The sequence below is a fragment of the Nycticebus coucang genome, chromosome 7 (genome assembly GCF_027406575.1).
Source record: "Nycticebus coucang isolate mNycCou1 chromosome 7, mNycCou1.pri, whole genome shotgun sequence".
Lineage (NCBI taxonomy): Eukaryota > Metazoa > Chordata > Mammalia > Primates > Lorisidae > Nycticebus > Nycticebus coucang.
In genome coordinates this window covers 23877851-23901608 of record NC_069786.1, presented here as the reverse complement: position 1 = coordinate 23901608, position 23758 = coordinate 23877851, and the positions used below count along the sequence as shown (strand labels likewise).

Genomic DNA, 23758 nt, shown 5'->3' with positions numbered 1-23758 from the left:
AGATTCCAGATTGATGCTTTGCAGCATTTGTACTCAGGACTGCAACATCAGTTTTTACCTGAATTTCCAGCCTTCTGGTTTGTACCACAGATTTAAGGTTTGCTAGCCTCCAGTTCTCAAAATAAATAACTTTCCCTGAATATATCCGCTTTCTCTGGGTTTCAGAAGAGCCCTGACTGACACAGGCAGGAATGATGAGTCCTGCCCTACAGATGAGAAACAGAGGCTGGAAGGGTCCACACCACTCTAAGAGCCCAGACTCTAAAACCAAAGCACTTTCCACTGCCTCCCACTTGCAATATTATTAAAATGCAAAGTGGGGTACTGACAGTGGCAATTTCATTATAGAATATTAGGCATGTCAAAATAGTGGTCAAGCTTTCAGCTTTTATCTCAGAGGGGGAGAAGATTCAAATTTCTTTGGTCGTCTGGAATCCAGTTTCATCCGACACTAGCCACCTCCACGATGCCACCTAAGTTCAACTCCGATGAGATCAAAATCGTGTACCTGAAGTGAACTGGTGGGGAAGTCTGTCCCACGTCTGCCCTGGCCCCCAAGATTGGGCCCCTGGGTTTGTCTCCAAAAAAGGTTGGTGATGATAGTGCCAAGGCCACCTGTGACTAGGATTACAGTGAAACTAACTATTGAGAACAGACAGGCTCAGATTGAAGTGGTAACTTCTGCCTCCAGACCTTCTCATCAAAGCCTTCAGGGAACTACCGAGAGACAGAAAGAAACAGAAAAATATTAAACACAATGGAAATATCACTTTTGATGAGATTGTCAACATTGCCAGACAGATGCTGCACTGATCTTTAGCCAGAGAACTCTTTGGAACCATTAAATAGATCCTGGGGACAGCCCAGTCAGTGGACTGCAATGTTGATGGCTGCCACCCTCATGACATCATAGGTGACATCAACAGTGGTGCGGCAGAATGCCCAGCTAGTTACAAAGTACAAAGGAAAAATGTTTCAATAAAGGGTCATGTGACACCTACCCCCCCACCCCCCAAACAACCTGTGGTCAAGAGGTTACTCCTTTACTTAATTTCCTGTCAAAATGGAAAAGAGACTAGTGCATTTCCATTACACAGCTACCATCTTGAAAATACTTTCCCCATTATTCCTCTTTGTAATATCCTTTATGAAGGTAGCAGACGCCCACCTCAAAGTCTTTGTCTCCTACTAAGATTTCTCTATCCCTGTAAACTGTCTCCTGACACTTGATTTTCTTTTTTTTCATTATTAAATCATAGCTGTGTACATTAATGCGATCATGTGCCACATACGCTGGTTTTATAGACAATTTGACATATTTTTGTCACACTGGTTAACATAGCCTTCCTGGCATTTTCTTAGTTATTGTGTTAAGACATTTATATTGAACATTTACTAAGTTTCACATATACCCTTGTAAGATGTACCTTAGGTGTGGTCCCACCAATCACCCTCCCTCCACCCATCCTCCCACCTCCTCTTCCATCCCTCTCCCCCTTCCCCATATTCTTAGGTTATAACTGGGTTATAGCTTTCATATGAAAGCCATAAATTAGTTTCATAGTGGGGCTGAGTACATTGGATACTTTTTCATCCATTCTTGAGATACTTTACTAAGAAGAATATGTTCCAGCTCCATCCATGTAAAGATGAAAGAGGTAAAGTCTCCATCTTTCTTTCAGGCTGCATAATATTCCGTGGTGTACATATACCACAATTTATTAATCCATTTGTGGATCGATTGGCACTTGGGCTTTTTCCATGGCTGAGCAATTATGAATTGGGCTGCAATAGACATTCTGGTACAAATATCTTTGTTATAATGTGATTTTTGGTCTTCTGGGTATATACTTAGTAGAAGAATTATAGGATTGAATGGCAGATCTATTTTTATTTTATTTTTTCTTTCTTTCTTTCTTTATTTTTATTAAATCATAGCTGTGTACATTGATATATTCATGGGGCATCATTCACTAGCTTCATAGACCGTTTACCAAGTTTTACATATACCCTTGTAAGATGCACTGCTGGTGTAATCCCACCATCCCCTTCCCTCTACCAACCTCCCCCCTCCCGCCCCTCCCTTTCTCCCTTACCCCTATTCTTAGGTTGTAACTGGGTTATAGCTTGCATGTGAAAACCCTAAATTAGTTTCATAGTAGGGCTGGGTACATTTGGTACTTTTTCTTCCATTCTTGAGATACTTTACTAAGAAGAATAAGTTCCAGCTCCATCCATGTAAACATGAAAGAGGTAAAGTCTCCATCTTTCTTTAAGGCTGCATAATATTCCATGGTGTACATATACCGCAATTTATTAATCCATTCATGGATCGATGGGCACTTGGGCTTCTTCCATGACTTAGCAATTATGAATTGGGCTGCAATAAACATTCTGGTACAAATATCTTTGTTATGATGTGATTTTTGGTCTTCTGGGTATATGCCCAGTAGAGGGATTACAGGATTGAATGGCAGATCTATTTTTAGATCTCTAAGTGTTCTCCATATCTCTTTCCAAAAGGAATGTATTAATTTGCATTCCCACCAGCAGTGCAAAAGTGTTCCCTTTTCTCCACATCCGTGCCAACATCTCTGGTCTTGGAATTTTGTGATATAGGCTAGTCTCACTGGAGTTAGATGGTATCTCAAAGTAGTTTTGATTTGCATTTCTCTGATGATTGAAGATGATGAGCATTTTTTCATATGTCTGAAGGCCGTGCACCTGTCTTCTTCAGAGAAGTTTCGAATCCCTTGCCCAGCCTGCGATGGGATCCCTTGTTCTATTCTTGCTAATGTGTTTGAGTTCTCTGTGAATTCTGGTTATTAAACCTTTGTCAGAGACGTAACCTACAAATATCTTCCCCCATTCTGAGGGCTGTTTGCTTGCTTTACTTACTGTGTTCTTGGCTGTGCAGAAGCTTTTTAGTTTGATCAAGTCCCAGTAGTGAATTTTTGAAGCTGCTTCAATTGCCCGGGGGGTCCTCCTCATAAAATACTTGCCCAGACCGATTTCTTCAAGGGTTTTTCCTGCACTCTCCTCTAGTATCTTTATAGTTTCATGTCTTAAGTTTAAATCTTTGATCCAGTGAGAGTCTATCTTAGTTAATGGTGAAAGGTGTGGGTCCAGTTTCAGTCTTCTGCAGGTTGCCAGCCAGTTCACCCAGTACCATTTGTTAAATAGGGAATCTTTTCCCCCCTGAATGTTTTTAATTGGCTTGTCAAAGATCAAATAATGGTAAGTAGCTGGATTCATCTCTTGGTTCTCTATTCTGTTCCAGACATCTACTTCTCTGTTTTTGTGCCAATACCATGCTGCTTTGATCACTATTCATTTGTAGTATAGTCTGAGGTCTGGCAGTGTAATTCTTCCTGCTTTGTTTTTATTTCTGAGTAATGTCCTGGCTATTCGAGGTTTTTTCTGATTCCATATAAAACGAAGCATTGTTTTTTCAAGATCTTTAAAGTATGAGAGTGGAGCTTTAATAGGTATTGTGTTGAAATTATATATTGCTTTGGGTAGTAGGGACATTTTAACAATGTTGATTCTTCCCGAAGGAGGAGGAGCAAGATGGCAGCCGAGTAACAGCTTCCTTGCATCTGGGCACCGTGAGTCTGGGGAGATAGTATTCCAGGCATCTCTGGCTGGTGGGAACTGCCTATCATCACTCCTATGAGGATACAGGGAGTCAGCGAGAGACTTCTGGACCCCAAGAGGAGGACTAAAACAGTGGAAAACCGGCAAGTGGTCGCGTGTGTTCAATCCGTCTAAACCCGCCCACAACTGTAAGTTCAGTAGCAGCGAGACTGCAAACCAGAAAGGCCTTACCTGTGAACTGTTATGATGTCCTTGGGCTTGGCACTGAGTTGAACTGCCCTGGGGAAGGCCTGAGCGGGAGTGCGGAGAACTTTGGCCATTGTCTAGGGCCCCAGTCTGAGCCGCTGAGCCAGACGGAGCTAATAGTGTTTGGTGGTGGGTCACACGGAACCATTGCCAGTGATCTGCCCCGGCAAGCTCCGCCCTCAGGGTCGCAGAGCTAGAAACGGGTGGGAGCTGATAACCCAGCAACCAAGTAGCCTAAGGGTGGGGTCTGAGCCGCCTTGCAGCCCTAACCCTCAGGGGCAGAGTGAGACCAGTTTTGGCACACTGGGTAAGCGGATAGCCACTTCAGCAGTGATTCCAGCGAGAAAGCTGGGAAAGCTTCTGCTCAGCAAGTTTACAAGTTCAAAGTGCCTTTTAAGTGGGATGAAGAGAGATTCAGGGTGTCTACCTGCTGGGGTTTGAGAAATCAGCAGCCTCCAGTCGTATCAGAACTGTGACTAACATCTCATACCCCAGAAGACCACGTGTTGCCCAGACAATATTCAATAACATATACAAACTGCTTTGTTTTTGGTTGTGTATTTTTTTCTTTTTTTTTGTTTGGTGTTTTTTTTTTTTTTTTTGTTTATTTTGACGTTGTTGATGTTCTTTTGTTTCTTAATTTCAATCTTTTCCATACAGATCCCTTTTTCTTTCTCAACTTTTCTAGTTTAATTATAATTTCCCATTGCTGCCTTTTTTAATAACTACAACTTCATTTTTGCTAGTGTTTCTACTGCTATCATTTGGTTTTTCACCCAATTGTATCCCCGTAAAGTTTACTGTTTGCTTGTTTTGGTTTGATTTATAGCATTTTTGTCTTTCCTCTCTACTTGGTGGAGGTGGGGTACTGTGTCTGATCAGGTTAGCAAAGAGCTGCTGACCTCAAGGGAACCACCCAACTGGGCACTCCCAGAGGTGGGGTATTTTAAGGTTGTGTCAAAGTACCCTACTGTACACCTATATTGCCCTGTCTCCCTCTTTCTGTACCTCTCTTCTTTTTGTCAATATTCCTTATCCCCACCCCCTCTCCTTTCTCTATCTTTCTTTTTTTTCTTATCACTCGGTCCTCCTTTCTTTCATCCCTTTTTTGCTCCTCAAACTTCTCACCCTTCTGGTCCTGTAACCCTTAGTCCACAGGCACAAGAACTTAAAGAGCAAGAGGAAGTGAAAGGAAAATTAGGGCAAGGAAACAGATAAAAGAAATCACTCATGAGGAAGAATCAGCAGAAAACTCCAGGCAACATGAAGAACCAGTCCAGAACAACCCCGCCAAGGGACCATGAGGTAGCTACTGCAGAGGATTCCACCTATACAGAAATGTTAGGAATGACAGAAAGGGAATTTAGAATACACATGTTGAAAACAATGAAAGAAATGATGGAAACAATGAAGGAAACTGCTAATAAAGTGGAAAATAACCAAAAGGAAATCCAAAAACAGAATCAAATCAGAGATGAACGATATGAAGAATATAAAAAGGATATAGCAGAGCTGAAGGAAATGAAACAGTCAATCAGGGAACTTAAAGATGCAATGGAAAGTATCAGCAACAGGTTAGACCATGCAGAAGAAAGAATTTCAGAGGTAGAAGACAAAGTTTTTGAGATAACTCAGATAGTAAAAGAGGCAGAAAAGAAGAGAGAGAAAGCAGAACGTTCACTGTCAGAATTATGGGACTTTATGAAGCGTTCCAACATACGAGTTATAGGAATTCCAGAAGGGGAAGAAGAATGCCCCAGAGGAATGGAAGCCATACTAGAGAATATTACAAAAGAAAGTTTCCCAAACATCACCAAAGATTCTGACACACTGCTTTCAGAGGGATATCGGACCCCAGGTCGCCTCAACTCTAACCGAGCTTCTCCAAGACACATTGTGATGAACCTGTCCAAAGTCAAGACAAAAGAAAAGATTCTGCAAGCTGCCAGGAGTAAGCGCCAGTTGACCTACAGGGGCAAATCCATCAGAGTGACCGCAGACTTCTCTAATGAAACTTTCCAAGCAAGAAGACAATGGTCATCTACCTTTAATCTACTTAAACAGAACAATTTTCAGCCCAGAATTCTGTACCCTGCTAAGCTAAGCTTCAAAATTGACGGAGAAATCAAATCATTTACAGATATACAAACATTGAGGAAATTCGCCACAACACGACCAGCTCTACAGGAAATACTTCAACCTGTTCTGCACACTGACCACCACAATGGATCAGCAGCAAAGTAAGAACTCAGAAATCAAAGGACAGAACCTAACTTCCACACTGATGCAAAAGATAAAACTAAGCAATGGACTCTCACCAAATAAGACGAATAGAATACTACCACACTTATCAATTATCTCAATAAATGTTAATGGCTTGAATTCCCCACTGAAGAGACATAGATTGGCTGACTGGATTAAAAAACACAAGCCATCCATTTGCTGTCTGCAAGAAACACACCTGGCTTCAAAAGACAAATTAAAGCTCCGAGTCAAGGGTTGGAAGACAATTTTTCAGGCAAATGGAATTCAGAAGAAAAGAGGAGTTGCAATCTAATTGTCAGATACATGTGGATTTAAAGCAACTAAAGTCAAAAAAGACAAAGATGGTCACTTTATATTGGTCAAGGGAAAACTACAACAAGAAGACATTTCAATTCTAAATATTTATGCACCCAATTTAAATGCTCCCAGATTCTTGAAGCAGACCTTACTCAGTCTGAGCAATATGATATCTGATAATACCATCATAACAGGGGACTTTAACACACCTCTTACAGAGCTGGACAGATCCTCTAAACAGAAATTAAACAAAGATATAAGAGATTTAAATGAGACCTTAGAACAACTATGCTTGATAGATGCATATAGAACACTCCACCCCAAAGACAAAGAATATACATTCTTCTCATCACCCCATGGAACATTCTCCAAAATTAATCATATCTTGGGACACAAAACAAATATCAACAGAATCAAAAGAATTGAAATTTTACCTTGTATCTTCTCAGACCATAAGGCACTAAAGGTGGAACTCAACTCTAACAAAAATGCTCGACCTCACCCAAAGGCATGGAAACTAAACAATCTTCTGTTGAATAACAGATGGGTGAAGGAAGAAATAAAACAGGAAATCATTAACTTCATTGAGCATAACAACAATGAAGACACAAGCTACCAAAACCTTTTGGATACTGCAAAAGCAGTTTGGAGAGGAAAATTGATCGCTTTAGATGCCTACATTCGAAAAACAGAAAGAGAGCACATCAACAATCTCACAAGAGATCTTATGGAATTGGAAAAAGAAGAACAATCTAAGCCTAAACCCAGTAGAAGAAAAGAAATATCCAAAATCAAATCAGAGATCAATGAAATTGAAAACAAAAGAATCATTCAGAAAATTAATGAAACAAGGAGTTGGTTTTTTGAAAAAATAAATAAAATAGATAAACCATTGGCCAGACTAACTAGAAATAGAAAAGTAAAATCTCTAGTAACCTCAATCGGAAACGATAAAGGGGAAATAACAACTGATCCCACAGAGATACAAGAGATCATCTCTGAATACTACCAGAAACTCTATGCCCAGAAATTTGACAATGTGAAGAAAATGGATCAATATTTGGAATCACACCCTCTCCCTAGACTTAGCCAGGAAGAAATAGACCTCCTGAACAGACCAATTTCAAGCACTGAGATCAAAGAAACAATAAAAAAGCTTCCAACTAAAAAATGCCCTGGTCCAGATGGCTTCACTCCAGAATTCTATCAAACCTTCAAGGAAGAGCTTATTCCTGTACTGCAGAAATTATTCCAAAAAACTGAGGAAGAAGGAATCTTCCCCAACACATTCTATGAAGCAAACATCACCCTGATACCAAAACCAGGAAAAGACCCAAACAAAAAGGAGAATTTCAGACCAATCTCACTCATGAATATAGACGCAAAAATTCTCAACAAAATCCTAGCCAATAGATTACAGCTTATCATCAAAAAAGTCATTCATCATGATCAAGTAGGCTTCATCCCAGGGATGCAAGGCTGGTTTAACATACGCAAGTCCATAACGTTATCCACCATATTAACAGAGGCAAAAATAAAGATCACATGATCCTCTCAATAGATGCAGAAAAAGCATTCGATAAAATCCAGCATCCTTTTCTAATTAGAACACTGAAGAGTATAGGCATTGGTGGCACATTTCTAAAACTGATTGACGCTATCTATGACAAACCCACAGCCAATATTTTACTGAATGGAGTAAAACTGAAAGCTTTTCCTCTTAGAACTGGAACCAGACAAGGTTGTCCTCTGTCACCTTTACTATTCAACATAGTGCTGGAAGTTCTAGCCAATACAATTAGGCAAGACAAGGAAATAAAGGGAATCCAAATGGGAGCAGAGGAGGTCAAACTCTCCCTCTTTGCTGACGACATGATCTTATACTTAGAGAACCCCAAAGACTCAACCACAAGACTCCTAGAAGTCATCAAAAAATACAGTAATGTTTCAGGATATAAAATCAATGTCCACAAGTCAGTAGCCTTGGTATACACCAATAACAGTCAAGATGAGAAGCTAATTAAGGACACAACTCCCTTCACCATAGTTTCAAAGAAAATGAAATACCTAGGAATATACCTAACGAAGGAGGTGAAGGACCTCTATAAAGAAAACTATGAACTCCTCAGAAAGGAAATAGCAGAGGATATTAACAAATGGAAGAACATACCATGCTCATGGCTGGGAAGAATCAACATTGTTAAAATGTCTATACTTCCCAAAGCAATCTACCTATTCAATGCCATTCCTATCAAAGTACCTAGATCGTACTTTCAAGATTTGGAGAAAATGATTCTGCGTTTTGTATGGAATTGGAAAAAACCCCGTATAGCTAAGGCAGTTCTTAGTAACAAAAATAAAGCTGGGGGCATCAGCATACTAGATTTTAGTCTGTACTACAAAGCCATAGTGCTCAAGACAGCATGGTACTTGCACAAAAACAGAGACACAGATACTTGGAATCGAATTGAACACCAAGAAATGAAACTAACATCTTACAACCACCTAATCTTCGATCAACCAAACAAGAACTTACCTTGGGGGAAAGACTCCCTATTCAATAAATGGTGTTGGGAGAACTGGATGTCTACATGTAAAAGACTGAAACTGGACCCACACCTTTCCCCACTCACAAAAATTGACTCAAGATGGATAAAGGACTTAAATTTAAGGCATGAAACAATAAAAATCCTCAAAGAAAGCATAGGAAAAACACTGGAAGATATTGGCCTGGGGGAATACTTCATGAAGAAGACTGCCATGGCAATTGCAACAACAACAAAAGTAAACAAATGGGACTTCATTAAACTGAAAAGCTTCTGTACAGCTAAGGAGACAATAACCAAAGCAAAGAGACAACCTACACAATGGGAAAGGATATTTGCATATTTTCAATCAGACAAAAGCTTGATAACCAGGATCTATAGAGAACTCAAATTAATCCACATGAAAAAAGCCAACAATCCCGTATATCAATGGGCAAGAGACATGAATAGAACTTTCTCTAAAGACGACAGACGAATGGCTAACAAACACATGAAAAAATGTTCATGATCTCTATATATTAGAGAAATGCAAATCAAAACAACCCTGAGATATCATCTAACCCCAGTGAGAATGGCCCACATCACAAAATCTCAAAACTGCAGATGCTGGCGTGGATGTGGAGAGAAGGGAACAGTTTTACACTGCTGGTGGGACTGCAAACTAGTACAACCTTTCTGGAAGGAAGTATGGAGAAACCTCAAAGCACTCAAGCTAGACCTCCCATTCGATCCTGCAATCCCATTACTGGGCATCTACCCAGAAGGAAAAAAATCCTTTTATCATAAGGACACTTGTACTAGACTGTTTATTGCAGCTCAATTTACAATCGCCAAAATGTGGAAAGAGCCTAAATACCCACCAACCCAGGAATGGATTAACAAGCTGTGGTATATGTATACCATGGAATACTATTCAGCCATTAAAAAAAATGGAGACTTTACATCCTTCGTATTAACCTGGATGGAAGTGGAAGACATTATTCTTAGTAAAGCATCACAAGAATGGAGAAGCATGAATCCTATGTACTCAATCTTGATATGAGGACAATTGATGACAATTAAGGTTATGGGGGGGGAAGCAGAAAGAGGGATGGAGGGAGGGGGGTGGGGCCTTAGTGTGTGTCACACTTTATGGGGCAAGACATGATTGCAAGAGGGACTTTACCTAACAATTGCAATCAGTGTAACTGGCTTATTGTACCCTCAATGAATCCCCAACAATAAAAAAAAAAAAAATGTTGATTCTTCCCAGCCATGAGCATGGTATGTTTTTCCATTTGTTAATATTTTCAGCTATTTCTTTTCTTAGAGTTTCATAGTTCTCTTTATAGAGATCTTTCACGTCCTTTGTTGATAAATTCCCAAATATTTATCTTCTTTGGCACTACTGTGAATGGGATAGAGTCCTTAACTCTTTTCTCAACTTGACTATTGTTGGTATATATAAAGGCTACCGATTTATGAATGTTGATTTTGTAACCTGAGACGCTGCTGTATTCCTTGATCACTTCTAAGAGTTTTGTAGTAAAGTCCTACTGTTTTCCAGATATACAATCATATCATCTGGGAAGAATGAAAGTTTGATCTCTTCTGACCCTATATGGATACCCTTGATCGCCTATTCTTCCCTAATTGCGGTGGCTAAAACTTCCATTACAATGTTAAAGAGCAATGGAGACAATGGGCAGCCTTGTCTAGTTCCTGATCTGAGTGGAAATGATTCCAATTTAATTCCATTCAATATGATATTGGCTGTGGGTTTGCTGAAGACGGTCTCTATCAGTTTAAGAAATGTCCCTTCTATACCGATTTTCTTAAGTGTTCTGATCATGAAGGGATGCTGGATATTATCAAAAGCTTTTTCTGCATCGATTGAGAGAATCATATGATCTTTGTTTTTTAATTTGTTTATGTGCTGAATTATACTTATAGATTTACGTATATTGAACCAGCCTTGAGACCCTGGGATAAAACCGACTTGGTCATGATGTATAATTTGTTTGATGTGTTGCTGGATTCTGTTCGTTAGGATCTTGTTGAATATTTTTGCATCTATATTCATTAGTGATATTGGTCTATGATTTTCTTTTCTTGTTGGGTCTTTTCCTGGTTTGGGGATCAGGGTGATGTTTGCTTCATAGAACGTGTTAGGTAGTCTTCCTTCTTTTTCTACCCTTTGGAACAGGTTGAGTAATATAGGTACTAATTCCTCTTTAAAAGTTTGGTAGAATTCTGATTTGAAACCATCTGGTCCCGGGCTTTTCTTTTTAGGGAGGTTTTATATGGTTGATGCTATTTCCGAACTTGATATGGGCCTGTTCAACATTTCCACTTGATTCTGGCTAAGTCTTGGAAGGTGCTGTGCTTCCAAGTATTGGTCAATTTCCTTCAGATTTTCATATTTCTGAGAATACAGTTTCTTGTATTATTCATTAAGGATTTTTTGGATTTCTGAGGAGTCTGTTGTTATTTCGTCTTTGTTGTTTCTGATTGATGAGATTAGAGATTTTACTCTTTTTTTCCTGATTAGGTAGGCCAAAGGTTTGTCTATTTTATTGACCTTTTTGAAAAACCAGCTTTTTGATTTATTGATCTGTTGTATTATTCTTTTGTTTTTGGTTATTTCTTTTCTTCTACTGGGTTTGGGGTTGGAATGTTCTTCCTTTTCCAGTTGCTTGAGATGTCCCATTAAGTTGTTAACTTCCTCTCTTTCTGTTCTCTTGAGGAAGGCTTGTAGTGCTAAAAATTTCCTTCTTAGGACTGCCTTTGCAGTATCCCAGAGGTTCTGATAGTTCGTGTCTTCATTGTTGTTTTGTTCCAAAAAATGGGTAATTTCCTTCTTAATCTAATCTATGACCCAGCTATCATTCAGCATAAGGTTATTTAACTTCCATGTTTTTGTATGAGTATGCAGATTCCTGTTGTTATTCAGGTCAAGTTTTATTCCATGGTGGTCCGAGAAGATGCATGGCATAATTTCTATTCCTTTAAATTTACTGAGGTTGGACTTGTGACCTAAGATGTGATCGATTTTGGAGTAAGTTCCATGGGCTGATGAGAAGTATGTGTATTCAGTTTTATTGGGATGAAATGTTCTGTAGATGTCTGCTAAATCCAAATGTTGGATGGTTAGGTTTAAATCTAAGATTTCTTTGCTCAGCTTCTTGTTGGAGGATCGATCCAACACTGCCAAAGGAGTGTTGAAATCTCCGACTATTATGGAGATGGAGGAAATCAAGTTGTTCATGTCTGTTAGAGTTTCTCTTATAAATTGAGATGCATTCTGGTTGGGTGCATAGATATTAATAATTGAGATCTCATCATATTGAATATTACCGTTAACAAATATGAAGTGACCATTCTTGTCCTTCCTTACTTTTGTTGGTTTAAAGCCTATTGTATCTGCAAATACAATTGCAACACCTGCTTTTTTCTGATTACCATTTGCCTGAAATATGGATGACCATCCTTTCACCCTGAGTCTGTATTTGTCTTTTAAGTTAAGATGTGACTCTTGTATGCAACAGATATCTGGCCTATGTTTTTGTATCCAGTCAGCTAACCTATGCCTCTTTAGAGGACAGTTTAAGCCGTTCACATTAATGGAGAATATTGATAAGTCTGGTGAAGTTTTGGGTATCGAGTTTTTCAAAGTCCAGTGGGCATTTTTAATCCTTTCACCAGTGTGGAAATTGGAGTTTGATCCGAAGTTTCTGAGTGAGTTTACTTTTGTGGTATAGGATTGGGTTGGTCATTGTGGAGGATAGGTCTGAGAATATCCTGAAGAGCTGGTTTGGTTATGGCAAATTTCTTCAACATATGAATGTCATTAAAGTATTTAATTTCTCCATCATAAATGAAACTCAGTTTAGCTGGATACAAGATTTGGGTTTGGAAGTTATTTTGCTTTAGGAGGTTAAAAGTCGGTGACCACCCTCTTCTGGCTTGAAAAGTTTCAGCAGAGAGTTCTGAAGTCTTTCTAATATTCTTCCCTTTGAAGGTAATGGTTTTCTTTCTCCCGGCAGCTTTGAGGATTTTCTCCTTCATATTAACTTTAGTGAAGTTAATTATGATATGCCTGGGGGATGTCTTATTGGGGTTGAGTCGTGCTGGGGTTCTGAAGCTGTTCGCTATCTGAATTTCAGAATCTCTAGGCATGTCTGGAAAATTCTCTTTCATAATTTCATGCAGAAGGGCCTCTGTGCCCAGCGAGGCCACTTCATCTGTTTCTGGAACTCCTATCATTTGGATATTTACCTTCTTTGAATTATCCCAGAGCTCTCTGAGAGAATGATCCATTTTTGCTCTCCATTTCTCTTCCTCTTTGAGAGTTTGTGAGCGTTCAAAGGCTTTATCTTCAATGTCAGAAATCCTTTCTTCTGCTTGCTCCATTCTGTTGCTGAGGGATTCTACTGTATTTTTCAGATCTTTGAGGGCTGCAAATTCTTGCTTCAGTGTGTCTAAGTCTTTGGTGGTTTTGTCTTTAAATTCATTAAATTCTTGAGACAACTTTTGAATTTCTCCTCAAATTCCTAATTCCACTTTCTTAATCTTGTCTGCAATCCAAATTCTGAATTTGGTTTCTGACATCTCAGCCAGTTGTTTATGAATGGGATCTTCAATTACATCTGCCATATCTTTCCTTGGGGGGTTGATATATTCTGGTTATTTATGTTACCAGAGTTTTTCTGCTGATTCCACCCCATGGTTGTTTTACTCCTTCTTAATTTTTCCCCTGGGGCTTTTTTGAGGGCCTGTACAGTGTTGTGGCCTGAGAAACTGGGGCCCTGTCTGGTGTGGTGGGGCTAAGTGGTTCTGTCTTGTTTTCAGCTGGTTTCTGTTCCACCCTAGTAAAACAGATACTCTGGATTGAAGTGTCAGCTGTGGATAAATATCAGCAATTAAGTCACCCCAGCCCCCACTGGCAAACAATTGGAAAAGAAAGATCAAACCTTCCTACCACCGTGCATGCAGGGCACCACCTGATTTATCCTCAGGTGATTGGTTCAGTTCAAAAAGTCCAAATCAATTGTCTCAGTCTGCACCTGTCTCGGGTGAGAGTTTAAGAGGTCTCTGGGGACTAGAACACAGGGGTCTTGTGACTACTCTGGTGTGGCTTGTTCCAGTGCTGCATGGAGTCAGGCGGAGCCACCCAGCCAATAGATCAGTCTGGGAAGGTTGGTGCCTCCTTCCCCACCTTGCACCGCTGTCACACCCAGTCACTGATAGCCCTGCAGTTGGCTGACCCAGTTGCCTGTAGTGATTGGTACTCCAGGAGTTTGCACCTGCCTGAATCACAAGGAAGTCTGCCAGGCCACTGCGCTCTGCCTTTCTCTAGCAGGAGGAGGTGAGGCCTGACATCCTCGGGCGCTTGATGAAGGTTGGAGGGTTTTCACTCAGGTCCAGTCTCGCCCCTGATTAATGTTACTGAGAGAAGAGAACAGAACAACTCTGCGGTTCCCCTGCAGAAGAGAAGCTGAATTGTGTTCCAAATCAGCTTGTCTTTGCTCTTGTATTGTCTATAGGCTGATGATCCCCTGAGGGCCAGATGCATCTTAGGTTTAGTAAAGCAGACCTCTGGGTCAGCCCCGCCTTGGGAGTTTCCCTGGTTTGCAAGTTGGAGTAGCCTCAGACAAATCCTATACTCAGATTCTCTGGTTGCCCAGGGAGACAGGGGGTGTGGCTTCAGAATATTCGGTAGTAAGCCGGTGTATTGCTAGCAAAAGAGGGCTGCTGTTTTATGGCTCAGGCAACCGCTGCTCCGGTGTAGCTCCATTCTGGCCAACCGTTTTCTCTCCGCTCCCGTACCCCAGGGTCTGCACCGACTGGCTGCAGCCCAGCACTGTCTACACCCCTCGAGCAATCGCCCAAGAATCTGGACCCCTGGAGGACAGGCCTCCAGACCTTGGAGCGAGAGCAGAGGGGAGTGTGGGGAGCGCTGGGAGCCTGGGGTTGCAGGCAGAGAACACACACAGCTTTACACAGTTTTATGCCTGACCGTATTGTCACCAAAAGACAGCTGTCGCACTGTGCCTCAGGGAACTGCCACTCCAGTGCGGTCCCCTCTCCGCCGACTGGGAATGGCCTCCAGACCTCAGGGTGAGTAAAGGGGAGTACTGGGTGTGTCCCTCAAACGGTTGGAGGAGCTTATACATTTTCTTATTAAGCAAGGTACGGAGGAGCCGTACCAAGACTTTATTTCAAGGCTGGAAGAAGCCATTAACAGAATGCTCCCCCCGTCTGAGGGCACATCACTGTTGCTCAAACAGTTAGAAGCATGTATGGATGCCTCACCAGCTATAGCCCAGGGTATGGCTTATGCTGCAGCAATGCAAGGACAGAAATTCAGCGCCTATGTTAAAAATACCTTCAATAAAGGAGGTAAGGGGCCAACAGCTCCTGCTAACACTTGCTACAATTGTAGCAAGCCAGGACACATGCAGAAGGACTGTAAACAGTCCCAAGCCAATAAGCCGAGGGGGGACCCACCCGGCTTATGCCCTCGTTATAAAAAGGGGCGACATTGGAAAAATGAATGCAAATCAAAATTTCATAAGGATGGAACCCCCTTGAATGACAAGGGAGACACTGATCCTGAGGATCAGGAAGTACGGAAATCAAAAAACTAGTAAAGGGGCATTCTCCCAGCCCAGACCCCAAGGGAGAGCAGGCTGTAGTTAATGAAACACAGCCTTTATCTACATTGAATCCTCAAGCCCCTGAATTTACTATTCATGACCTTTCACGGGGCACTCCTGGGAGTGCAGGTTTAAATTTAGCAAGTGAAAAGAATGTCTTATTATCCAAATGGGACGGTGTTACTTTAATCCCCACTGCAATGAAAAGGGCAACTTTTGCTGGGGACGGTTGGAATTATAATTAGTAGAAGTTCAAATTATACTAAAAACTTTGAAGTTATTCCAGGAGTAGTTAACTCAGATTCAGAAAAGACAACGCAGAAGAAGACGCCAGCGGCTGCTGCAAGATCTCACCCGCCGCTTGGAGAAAATGAAAGTACACTCGCCGATAGCAAACAAAACCACCGGGCGCATTTCCACTGGCTCCAAGACGGCTGAAAAAGCCCAGCGGAGAAGGAAACTGAGGGCCCCCCTGCCCTTCGTGGGGCGGGCCTGCCTCCCAAGTGTTACAGCCCCCAGACAGCAGCACTGACGAAATCCCAAGGGTGAGGTTTAGAACCTTTATTATTGGCCCTTTGCCACTAGTAATTTATATAAATAAGAAAAATATTTTTACAAACTGAATCTTTGTCAACGAATAAGATTCTTGCCTTTTAAACCTTCTAATTATCAGTTTAGCTGAGTGAATAGGTGACTTCATGGTAAACTGGAATCCTGTTTGGTGGAAAATGAGTTTTTGAGAGTAAGAGAAATTAAACAGAAAGGAGAATGACATTGTGTAAAGAAAGAATCTTGTGTGATAAATTTTGTCCTGAAACAGAATAGTTATGTAAGAAAGTAAAAGGCAGAGCAAAAGTTCAAGAAAGTTTAGAATGTTTGTAGATGGTCAGTGCAAGTTAAATGAAACTCATAAAAGAGAATTTGTGAAAGAATTTACATGTGATCCAGTTGACTATGTATTTCCTTTAAAATCTTTTAACTTGTAAAAATAACCAATTGTATTGCTTCTTCTGATATATTTCATGTAAATAATAGATTGCTGAATGTTATGTTAATTGTAAAAAAACCTTCATATGTAATGTTACCTGTAGATCTGTAAGACAATCCATAGTATAATAATGCAGCATTACAAGTGTTACAAACACTTAATGAATTAATCAGACCTAAAAGATTTGTAGCAGCATTAATTTTAGGCATTGCAGCTTTAATTTCTATAGTAACTACCTTTGCTGTAGCCACTACAGCTTTAGTGCAACAAGTACATACAGCACACTATGTCAATACTTTAAGTAATAATATAACTCTAACTTTAATAACTCAAGCAAGTATAGATAATAAGTTAGAGGCAAAGCTAAACATATTAGAAGAAGTAGTTTTAGCCTTAGGCCAAGATATAAAATTCATACAACAGAAACTACAAACTAAATGTCATTCTGCTTTTCAAGCCATTTGTGTAACTCCTTTACCATACAACCTCTCAGAATCATGGAACAAAGTACAGGCACATCTTCAAGGATTTTGGAAAGATAATGACATAACACATAACTTACATAATTTGCAAAAGGACATTACAACTATAAGTCAAGCTCATTTACCTATCACATCTCTTGATGCTCTGGCTCAGTCCCTTACTAATAATTTTAAGACTCTGAATCCATTAACCTGGGTCCAGTATATTGTGTTCATAGCTATTATTGCTTGCCTGATATTCTGTGTTATGTTACTGTTACCTTGTCTCATTCGATGTTTGTTTTCGTCCATCAAAGCCATACGCCAAGAACTCTTTGAAATGCGGTTCAAAACTAAAAAAGGGGGAAATGCCGCACCCTCGGCATCAGGCCGCAGCGAGGTGGCGCTGTCCGCATTGTAAAATGACGGAAAGGAGGTCTGTGCTCCCCGGAGCGAAGCCCCCAGCACCCCCAGTGTGCGCAGCAACAGAAATGTTGCCCAGCATGCTGTTTTTCTATCGCATTAACCTAAGGGTATGGCTTTCTGTTACAGTGTACGTGCATGTTAGACTGAATGTCTGTTTGTCCTGATAAGTAATCAATAAGGTTTTAAAGAATGAACACAATGGTTTACTGATCCAGATATAGCACAAAAAGTATGACTGTGCCAGACTCAGTGGCTCCAAGTAAGCCTGCACAACAGCATGTTCCCACCATGAATGTCAGTGAGCTAAGACAATGCAGGCACAGCAAACAAGACGTTTAAACAAGATGTTCCAACACGACATGCACTATCACCACCTGCAGTAAAACTTTACTTAGAAAAACATCTTGCTTCACTAATTTTCATATGTAATACAAATCAATAGAGTATTTTAATGTTTAACAAACAATCAATTATGAATCAAAGTATAATTACTAATAAGAGTAAAAATATGTAGAAAATATATATAAAAGTAGTCAAGCATTATACATAAAAGAATATGTCCAACTGTTTTAAAAATAAGATCATAAGAAACTGAAAAGAGTTACAGAACTGAGAAAAATTACAGGGCTAAGAGAAGTCACAAGCCTTGACATTCCTAGATAAGAGGGAGTAACCAGGTGTTACTGATAAACCACCTCCCTCCGGAGAGCAAAACCTTGAAAAGATAAACCACCTCCCTCCGGAGAACAAAACCTTGAAAACATGTAATGCATGATAAACCGCATATGCAGACACAAAGATAATTTACAAACATAAGCAGAATAAAGTTTACATTGTTTAAACCTTGGAAAGAAAATGTATAAATACCAACATATACTCTCAGTAAATTTTACAGCTGCTTCCTTCATCACATGCTGTGTGGCAGTCTGTCATTTTTCCTGCGTCGACCTCTCAACCAACCTGTACCGTTCTCCCTGATCACCCTCGGACTGAGGCCCATCGACCGGCGGTCCGCGGCAACTGGGAGCTCAGAATTCCAGGTAGAAACTATATACAATTTATACAGTTTTATGCCTGGCAGGAGGACGCCGTGGCACCCTAGTAGGGGAGATAGGTCCAGTTTTTAGAGGGTCTCTCCCGTGGAGTGTAGTGGGAGGACCTTTGAACTCTGCCTGATTGTTTGTGGGGCACTCTGAGCCATTCTCATGGGGGAGGGGACTCCCGTCCACTTGGTGATGGATTTTGTACCTTTTGTTTGTATCCTTGTGGTCGCAGCTCACCTCAGCGGGGTTGACGTGCGTTCTTCAACCTTCTCTCTTAGTGCAGCTCAAATCCACCAGGTTACTTGCTGAATTTTTGTCCTTTAACTCTCGTACTGGACGGGAGCCTCTGTGGAAAGCTGGCTTCAGTCAGCCATCTTGTCTCCTCCCCTCCCCACTGGCAGATCTATTTTTAGATCTCTTAGTGTTCTCCAAACATCTTTGCAAAAGGAACATATTAGTTTGCATTCCCACCAGCATTGTAGAAGTGTTCCCTTTTCTCCACATCCATGCCAACATCTCTGGTCTTGGGATTTTGTGATATGGGCTAATCTTACTGGAGTTAGATGATATCTCAAAGTAGTTTTGATTTGTATTTCTCTGATGATTAAAGATGATGAGCATTTTTTCTTACGTCTGTAAGCCATGCGTCTGTCTTCTTCAGAGAAGTTTCTCTTCAAGTCCCTTGCCCAGCCTGTGATGGGATCACTTGTTCTTTTCTTGCTAATACATTTGAGTTCTCTATGGATTCTGGTTATTAAACCTTTGTTGGAGACATAACCTGCAAATATCTTCTCCCATTCTGAGGGCTGTCTGCTTGCTTTACTTACTGTGTTCTTGGCTGTGCAGAAGCTTTGTAGTTTGATCAGGTCCCACTAGTGTATTTTTGAAGCTGCTTCAATTGTCCGGGGGGTCTTCCTCATAAAATACTCACCCAGACCATTTTTTCAAGAGTTTTCCCTGTACTCTCTTCTAGTATTTTTATAGTTTCATGTCTTAAGTTTAAATCTTTAATCTAGTGAGAGTCTATCTTAGTTAATGGTGAAAGGTGTGGGTCTAGTTTCAATCTTCTACAGGTTGCCAGCCAGTTCACCCAGCACCATTTGTTAAATAGGGAATCTTTCCCCCACCGAATGTTTTTAGTTGGCTTGTCAAAGATCAAATAACAGTAAGTAGCTGGGTTCATCTCTTGGTTCTCTATTCTGTTCCATACATCTACCTCTCTGTTTTTGTGCCAGTATCATGCTGTTTTGATCACTATCGATTTATAGTATAGTCTGAGGTCTGGTAGTGTGATTCCTTCTGCTTTGCTTTTATTTCTGAGAATCAACATTGTTAAAATGTCCATATTACCCAAAGCAATATATAATTTTAATGCAATCCTTATTAAAGCTCCACTGTCATACTTTCAAGATCTTGACAAAATAATACTTCATTTTATATGTCTCCTGACACTTGAAAGTGTAATTTTTCCCTCTGTTTTCCCTTTGTCTGTTCTGGATCTCTGCACTGCAGGACAGCACAGATGCTGATCTGCCCTTCAGCAATTCTTCCTTCTCAGATGCCTTTTTGTGGTCTCTGTTTCTCAATGACTTTTATTTCTATGAGTGTGTGGTGCCCCATGATCGCATTAATGTACACAGCTATGATTTAATATTAATAAAAAAAGAAGAAGTACAGCTGTTGAGAATATTTATACTGAACACAAGTCTCTTCATTTTGAACCTTTCCACAGAGTCTCTTCATTACTCTGTGGGGACTTTGCTTGGTACGGAGCAAGTGCAGTGCACTGGCCGTGGCAGGAGGGGCTGGATCAGATCTGCCCTGGCTGGATTCATCATCTTGGAAAAATCACTGATCCCTTAGTTGCTTGGCCTGTAAAATAAGAGGGGATGGATTTCTGAGGCTAATTTCTGAGGAAACAATCTCAGAGTTGTCTAGTTTTATAAAAGGAGGCATTCTGAATAATTCTTTCCAGGTACTGAGCAGAGGAGAGTACTAGGTACCATCTCTGTTGCCAGATCAGGGTAAGACAGCTCAGGAAAGCTCTTCTTTCTAACATGGTGCTCAGAGCAAGCACAGAACATTGGGGCTTTTATTGAATCATGAAACATGTCAATGATGGTTTATCAGCCTATAATAAGGATAAAAAAGTTTAAAAGGGAACTCATTCATCCTGGATTTTTTGGTTATCATAGCATCCTTTCTTTTCTTCTTCCCTGATTTCTCTTTTTGTTTCCTCTTTACCATAGCAACGAGGACTTGTCATTCCTAACGGGGTGTGGCTTTCACACTGCTTGGCTGCTAGAGAAGCACCATGAAATGCTCATGTGTACATCAACTTACTGCCTTGAGCACTTCTCTGTTGCAGTGTCTTCCTGGACTTTTTATTCAGTAACAATTTTTATCTTGAGATATAATCCATATATCTCACTATTCACCTATTTACAGTGTCTAACACAATGGTTTTAGAATTTTTCCAATGCTGCATAACCATAGGCACAATTGGCTCCAGAATATTTTCATTATCCTAAACTGAAACCCTCTGCCTATTAGCAGTCCCTCCTTCACCCTCCCCCCAGCCCTGGAAAACAATTGTCTACTTTCTGTCTTTATGGATTTGCCAACTCTGGACCTTTCATAAAAGTGGAATTGTACAATATGTGGTTCCCGTGTCTGGCTTTTTTCACTTGGTGTAACATTTTCAATGTTCATCCACACTGTAGTATTCATCAGAACTTCATTCCCTTTAATGGTCAAATGCTATTCCATTTCACGGATATAGTACATTTTGTTTATCCATTGAGGAAACATTGCTTTCTTTTCTCCCCTCTAATTTCTCAAACTTAGTCTGAAAATTCTGCTAAGAAATGTTAAGCTTCCTCAAGTCACCAGGCAGGAAGCCCACATTGCTTCCTCCACTGGGGCCTGGCGTATGTGTAGGTTGGAGGGGCATCTCAAGCTATTTGTGTAAAGGCAGCATGAAAGCTAGCTGACTCTCAGTTAAGAACATGAGACTTCTGAGACAGATTGCCTAGATTGGATGTTTGGCTTTACCACTTACCCTCAAGCAGCACTAAGACTTCAGTGTTCTCACCTGAAAAATGGGAGTTACATTGGTACCTTTCTATGGCAGAGAGTGGCAGTCAGCTCTAATTATACCACTGTCACCTCTAAAGGAATGAAGTCCTATTTTTTGTTTAGACATACTGCTTCCTAGCTTTTAGCTAGATACGGCCATGTGTCTATCTTCTGGATAATGTTACACATGAAAAAGCAGTATTTGGCAGCTTCTAAGAGCCTTCTTTAAAATGCACCTGGAACATGCCCCTTTCTTTGATTTATCTCTTCCTCTATCCTCTCCAGAAGCTCATACTATAATCTCAGAGAACAGGATTAAGGCCAAGTATTTAATAGCTACAAAATAGGATGTGGTACCTGAAGGAGGAGGCTGTAAGCCACAGAACCTACACATGTGGCAGGAGACTCATGGAAGTGGCCAGGTGGTCTGTGGGAATATACAGGTATTGCCGCCTGGAGGTCTGGTGAATCTTGGTGTGTGCTGGTGAAACATTTGTTGAAAAGGATTCCTTGAGTTTTTTTGGAAGCTGATTAGAGACAGTCTGAGTCTGTAGCATTAGGGAACTAACTGGTGGGAAAATTTTATAATGTGGTGTGTTGGCTTTTTCTTGACACTCTTGACATAAGGGGAATTGGCTCTGGCCAGGAGCAGCTAAGTTGAGCAGTGATGGAAGGGAGGATGTCTGCACAGAGGAAGTGTTCTCTGTTGCCGCCTGCAATCTAAGTTGACTTAGAGTCTAATAACTCGGATCCTATTAGGGCTGAAAATGCCAATTCTGTCTGTACTGCAAACTGATGTGATAATCGATAACTCTAAAAAGACAGCTTCACTCTGCGATGTAATTGCTGCAGCCTTTCCTCAAGCATCTTCTAGTAAGAGTTCTCTGGCAAACACTACAATGAACACAGTGAAAAGACAAATGGCAACGAAGATCCGGTTGGGTGTTGCCTTCCCTGAACAGCCTGCTGTTTTGATGGCCCGTGGCGGCCTCTTTTAAGATGCAAGAGAAAGGTATGGAGGGCCAACACCAGAGAGTAACAGGCCACAGCAAGGCTGGAAACAGTGTAAATCTGGTAGACAAATCTGGTCTGCCACTTATATTTATGACCTCGAATTAAAAGCAGGTGAAAGACCTCTCCCTGAGGTCTAGACCTTTTCCCTGCGTGGATTATTGGTGTGGACAGATAGCTGGAGATGCACAGTGAATTGGCAGATTGCTGCATATGAGATATAATTTAAAACCATGGACTCTGTTTTAGAGATTTTCCCTGCTTGGCCATGCTGGCCGGCGGGCCCCTCCCTCATGGAGGACCGCAGCTTGCAATTCCTGGCAAAACCCAACTGATGAAAATTTATTCCTGAGCAGAGTTTGGCACATGAAAGGAGAGCCACTCAGAATCACAAGGAACTGAGCAACCTGATGGAAAATTGAAGGGAAGGGATCCCACCCAGGAAACAGATATTTTGAGTTGTCTGATATGGCGGGCACCTTCCCCCAGAACAACAGGAGTGATTAAATAGACCGGACCATTCCTGGTGGGGAATATTGGTGTGGGCTGGCAGTTCAGGCTGCGTGGTGAACTGGCAGGTGGCTGGATTCAGAAGTCCAGATTCAAAAGTGAGACCCCGAGCCACAAAAACTGATTATAAGGTTTCTGTGTGCCACAGAGCACAGTGAAACCCAGCAGCAGCAGACCCAGCAGCAGCCAGCACCCTCCCCCACAGCTGATTGCAGTTGCTAGTTTGCAGGAGAATGCGGGAACAGAGTGTAAAGATTTGTGAAGTGTGGACTCCTGCACTGAGTTGGGAGGTCGGATAGGAGTGCTGTCTGGAACAGAGCAGCTGAGGTTGCACAACAATTAGGTAAAAAAACTTTTACAGAAATTCCAAAATGGTGATCAGCCAGGTAGGGTGGTTCCATAGTAACAGTATAAACTGTGAATCAAATATGAGCCTTGGAACCACTCACAGCGCCACCTGGTGTCTAGAAAGTATATTGCAGTATAAATAGATTCCTATGAAAGTTGATCCCTATGTCATACATATAGATGTATATTTCTACATATATACAAGAATAATATTTTTGTGGTTGATGCCTTCTTTTTCTCATCATTTTCTTGGAGGAACTATCATTAATTTTTATTATTTTTTATATATTTTTTTTATTTTAAT

The 23758-nt window shown here is 40.8% G+C and overlaps 1 pseudogene; it reads left to right on the top strand.

Moving 5' to 3' along the window:
• The first annotated feature begins 466 nt into the window (after positions 1-466).
• The window catches only part of LOC128589684 (60S ribosomal protein L12-like), a 123086-nt pseudogene continuing 99794 nt past the window's right edge, over positions 467-23758 (top strand).